Genomic DNA, 6,082 nt, shown 5'->3' on the forward strand with positions numbered 1-6,082 from the left:
CCCCATGTGTCCCTCTGTTATTCCTCCTGGCAGTGTATGACAAAATCGAAAGCGGGTGCTACCATTCTTGTTGATGGCCGGTCTGGTGGTGCTCTCTATATCCAGGTAGACACTGCCAGGAGGAATAACAGAGGGACAGTAGAAATGTATAGGTCTTCTATTATGGTGCTTTCCTGCCTGATTTTTATAGTATTGGCCAAAAGTATTGGCCCCCCTGCAGTCCTGTCAGATAATCCTCGCTGTCCCCCAGATAATGATTACAAGCACAAACTCTTTGGTAATATCTTCAGTTATTTTGCTTGCAATGAAAAAACACAAAAGAGAATGAAAAAAAAAAGTCACATCATTGATCATTTTACACAAAACTCCAGAACTGGTGCGGACAGAAGTATTGGCGCCCTCAGCCTAATACTTGGTAGCACAACCTTTAGACACAATAACTGCGCACAACCGCTTCCGCTAACCAGCAATGAGTTTCTTACAAGGCTCTGCTGGAATCTTAGACCCTTCTTCTTTGGCAAACTGCTCGCGGTCCCCCCTGAGATGTGAAGGGGGCCTTCTCCAAACTGCCACCAAGAGATCTCTCCCCCTCCCCCACAGGTGTTCTATGGGATTCAGGGCTGGACTCATTGCTGCCACTTTACAAGTCTCCAGGGCTTTCTCTCACCACCATTTTCTAGTGCTGACCTGAAGTGTGTTTTGGGTCCTTGTCCTGCTGGAAGAGCCCTGACCTCTGAGGGAGACCCCGCTTTCTCACACTGGGCCCTACATGATGCTGCACAATGTGTTGGTCGTCTTCAGACTTCATAATGCCATGCACACGGTCAAGCAGTCCAGTGCCAGAGGCAGCAAAGCAACCCCAAACCATCAGGGACCTCCGCCATGTCTGACTGTAGGGGGCGTCTTCTTCTCTTTTTACCTGTAATCTCTATGTTGAGGCCTTTTCCTACTTTTGTCTCCTCTGACCAGAGAACATTCTTCCAGAACGGTTTTGGCTTTCTCAGGTAAGTTTTGGCAAACTCCAGCCTGGCTTCTGTCTGTGGGTAAGAAGTGGGGTCTTCCTGGGCCTCCTACCATACAGTCCCTTCTCATTCAGACGCTGACACTGGATAGTACGGGGTGACACTGTTGTACCCTCGGACTGCAGGGCAGCTTGGACTTGTTTGGATGTTAGTCGAGGTTCTTTATCCGCCATCCGCACAATCTTGCGGTGAAATCTCTGGTCAATGTTTCTTTTGCGTCCACATCTAGGGAGGTTAGCCACAGGGCCATGGGCTTTACACTTCTTGATGACACTGTGCACGGTAGACACTGGAACATTCAGGGCTTTGGAGATGGACTTGTAGTCTTGAGATTGCTCAGGCTTCCTCACAATTTTGCTTCTCAAGTCCTCAGACAGTTCTTTGGTCTTCTTTCTTTTCTCCATGCTCAATGTGGTCACACAAGGACACAGGACAGAGGTGGAGTCAACTTTAATCCATTTCAACTGGCTGCAAGTGTGATTTAATTATTGCCACCACCTGTTAGGTGCCTCAGGTAAGTAACAGGTGCTGGTAATTACACAAATTACAGAAGCATCACATGATTTTTCAAACAGTGCCAATACTTCTGTCCACCCCCTTTTTTATGTTTGCTGTGGAATTATATCCAATTTGGCTTTTTGACAATTCTTTTTGTGGTTTTCCATTGAAGACAAATTAAATGAAGAAAATACCAAAGAATTTGTGATTGCAATCATTATCTGGAAGAAACGGAGTATTATCTGACAGAATTGCAGGGGGGCCAATACTTTTGGCCAACAATATATGTCTTCCAGTGCGTGAGCTGAGGGTGAATGATGGGAGCGCTCGGTGAGAATCCTGTCTATCTATCTTGTACATGTTCCCCTGTTCATAGATCTGGGCTAATATATTAGGGTAACGCGTCGTCTGCCCACCCCTGCTCTGAAGCTGCTGCACAACTACAACTCCCATCATGCCCTGACTGAAGCCTATGGGGTATATTCATGTTCCCTGTACAATCGGACGGACACTTTACTTTCGATCCTTTACATCTGTGTCACGGGGAAGCTTCTTAATGACGTGACGTATTTCCAGATTTTCAGTTTGTTTATTCTGTTCTGTCACTTTAACGTTTTTTTTTTTTCTTGCACTTTAAATTTTTTAGCTTACGCCCCTTTAAAATTTCAGAGAACCCCGATGTCCTGTTTTTGTCTCCAGTTGTGAAGTCTTTGTAGCCCTGGAGTAATTGTACAGTCATAAGGCTGCACGGCGCGCTTACGATATGCAGGGGGTGGGGCATGAAGCTCCTCCCCCATACGTTTCCCCTCCCTCTTACATTCCATGCTGCCATTGGTCAGAGCCTCCCATGTGACTCTCCTCCTATCTCAGGACTTTTCTGGCTTCTGTCACTGCCGCTCTGTATTATTTTATACTCTGCCAAATATAACGTCGCCACGTATCTCCGGTATGTGCCGCAACGCGTCTCCGTTAAGAGAATCGGTATTGGGTTTAATAAATCTTTTTATACCTTGGTTGTCCCTGAGTCCTTGACTTTATACTACAAATATATTAGAATGTCTTTAGGGCAACGGAGTAGCGATCTGAATTAAATGATTAAAAAAAAGTAATTTTGTTTTGTCTCCATGATGACAGACTACAAAGTAACCCAGCGTAGTCAGATGGTGCCGTCATTCTAACTTCTATCTGCTCCACCAAATGGAGGGGACAAATAGAAGAGAATATGACGCTTGGTTTAAAGGGGTGGTCCAGGGGGTCCTCCAGAGGTTGTTACATGTTGTACCCGGGTCACGTGATCATAACCAGCACCCAACCCCCATAGCACAGCTGTCAAAATGGGGTCCGGTGCTGGTTTGGATCACGTGACCCGGGTTGTAACAGTCAGAACCCCCAGATATAACATGTAACAATCTGACAATGTAACAAAATGACTCCCTGGACAACCCCTTTAAGGTCTGTACACTGCGAGGTCGCCATACATACGCTGTACAGTTACTTTTGGGCTATGTTCGCACTATTTAAGTGAAGAAAGTAGCAAAATCGCACCAGTACTGCACCGTGTGTAGTTTTTGCCGACTCTGTGGATCCTATGGATATACTACGTGACAACTATCCATCTTGACAATTAGTTCTGTCGCATGCAGTACCGCCTCTTACCAGTGACGTCAGCAAAGGCAGCATAGACACCAATGCAACAGCGCCCCCAGCTTTTAGGGAGCTTGGATTCATGTGTAAGTGGTCAAATGCAACAATCACAGAGGTGTGGGAGCCATTTATTACCCACCCACCCCCTGCTGTATTACACAGGCACGACTAAGAGCAATGGTCAGAAAGACTGCCTGTAGTACCCAGCACTGGCCAGCGGAGGGAGACAGAGTCCTAGCCTTAGAAGTCCTGGCTGCGCCTTGTGCGCTCAGGGCCTGCTGAAATAATCATGTTTGCAGGATTGCAGGGCTCTGGCTGCACCCTGGGAATGCTGAAGACTTAATACCCTATTGGCCCCCGGCCCGGGCCCGATAAGTGCAGGATTTACTGACGTCACTGAGTCTGACAGAATCCCACAAGTGACTTATCTGCACTGGGGTGGTTCTAACACCATAAAGATGTAGCAGAGCTGAGATTGTCTCTTAGGCTGTATTATTCTCAGTCTGGATCTGGTAATAGCGGGGGTTAAATCCGGGGTAATAGAAGGGGTATTTGGTAACACGGTATAGTTTACCCATGCCTACTCATCTTCTCTGCTCTGTTAACAGCATTTAGTGATCTGCTTTACAGCGGAATTTGCAGCGGACTCATTGAGGTCTATGCTCAGTGCAGGGAGGGGGAGGAGTTAAGCTGTGACATCATCTATTGCCAATAGTGATGTCATGCTGGCTCAGTGGTCTTACCTGTCTGGTGCAAATGTGTCTCAGTGATCTGTGATGCAAATGGAGTGACTGCTGCAGAATTGGCAAGTTTCTTATTAGGCTTAGTGGTCAGAGTGAAAATTGTAGAATATAGTATTTAAAAATAAATAAATAGGTTTTCGGTCTCAGGATATAAATAAGATTGTTCAATTTCCTCCCAGCAAGCAGAAATCTTGACATTAGTGAGACGTGAACCCCCAACATCTGAGCGTGGCCCCTGAACAAGTAGCCCACGGACCCAACTTTCCTGTAGAAAGTCAACGGGCCAGAGCTGCGAGTCGGCAGGGCTTAATATGAGACAATGGGCTCACCCTCTAGGAAACAGACCATGTTTTGGGGTAGAGCTGGGGCCCCCTAGAGGATGCTCTGCTATCCTGGTGCCCCCCCCCCCATCCCCCTCCTCCCCCATTTCTTACTTCTGGTAATTTTGTACGACCTTCTATCCCCGAGAACATTGACTAGTGGGAATTTCTGATGAATAATTGAATATTTTCGGTTCCTGGGGCCCGGGGGGAGGGGGATTGTCGGATGGCAGAGTAATAAAGTTGTGGTAATTAACAATGTGAAATATAATTTACTGAGGGCGGTAAATTAATTAGTATCGGAATCATCCGAGGTCTCGGCGGCGACGCGCTGTTCATTTATTTACCGCGCGGAGAGGCCGATACAATGGTGGAAATAAATGAACGCGGGGAAGAGCGAAGATCCGAATCCTTCGAGGGGCGAATCACCTGTAATTTATTGGGGACCACCTAGGGAATGTGACTACAAGTCCCATCAGGTGACCTCTTAAAGGGGATGCTCATTTTTTTTCAGTGATCCAAAAATTTTTGGGTCAATCGTAAAGATTCCTCTTTTCGGAGGATCAGGATCTTGTAGATTGCACCCTGAAAACATTGCACGCTTGCAACCCCCAAAGTCCTGGATCCCTGGAAATTTTTGATAATTTTTTATCCCACTTTTGAGCCCCACCAACTCCCTACAAAGCTGAACATGTCCGGACTATTGGGGACTATTGGTGCTGGATTTTTGGGAATTTTAGACCGGTGGGTTCTGGATTACTGGACGTTTTGGCGTCCTCCGGGTAATGTTGAGCCCACTTGCGGTCACGCACAGCTAAATATACACGTGAGGAGCGAATGATCCACGAGAACAATCTAGCATGGAGGTATTTCCTGAGTTGGCCGAGGCTGCGGCACTGGACACGGGCGCAGGAGACCGAGCCCAGGCTAAGATGTAGCATTAGATGTTCCAGTTACATGGCGGATCTTGTGCCAGCTCTGCGGGGGGCAGGGCTATATATAAAGCCGCAGCGAGCCTGCACTCAGCTCGCACGTTTGTAAAAAAACAACACACTACAGAGGAGAAAAAAAATTGGACGCAGTTTAGACCGGAATCACAGCCAAGACCGAATGACTCAACTCAGTGGAAACCTCAAATGTTTGGAAGCTGCTGCAGAAACTGAGCCGGAAAGTCACCAAATCAATTACTGCAATAAAGTGAGGAATCCGCAGGGTCAGATGTAGCAGAGCCGAGATGTATGTGATATAGGGAAGTGGAGTCTGTCAGTAATGTCATGTAATACAACTGCAATATACTGTATATACACTCACACCAATACTACAATACTGACAGGGGAGGAAGGCAGAGAGAAAGAGGAAAATACTATACTAGAATATCAGTTATCTGCAGTATTATAGTAGTTATATTCTTGTACATAGGAGGTAGTATTATAGTAGTTATATTCTTGTACATAGGAGGCAGTATTATAGTAGTTATATTCTTGAACATAGAAGTAGTATTATAGTAGTTATATTCTTGTACATAGGAGTAGTATTATAGTAGTTATATTCTTGTACATAGGAGTAGTATTATAGTAGTTATATTCTTGTACATAGGAGGTAGTATTATAGTAGTTATATTCTTGTACATAGGAGTAGTATTATAGTAGTTATATTCTTGTACATAGGAGTAGTATTATAGTAGTTATATTCTTGTACATAGGAGTAGTATTATAGTAGTTATATTCTTGTACATAGGAGTAGTATTATAGTAGTTATATTCTTGTACATAGGAGCAGTATTATAGTAGTTATATTCTTGTACATAGGAGTAGTATTATAGTAGTTATATTCTTGTACATAGGAGGTAGTATTAT

This window comes from Leptodactylus fuscus, chromosome 10 (genome assembly GCF_031893055.1).
Source record: "Leptodactylus fuscus isolate aLepFus1 chromosome 10, aLepFus1.hap2, whole genome shotgun sequence".
Taxonomy (NCBI): Eukaryota; Metazoa; Chordata; class Amphibia; order Anura; family Leptodactylidae; genus Leptodactylus; species Leptodactylus fuscus.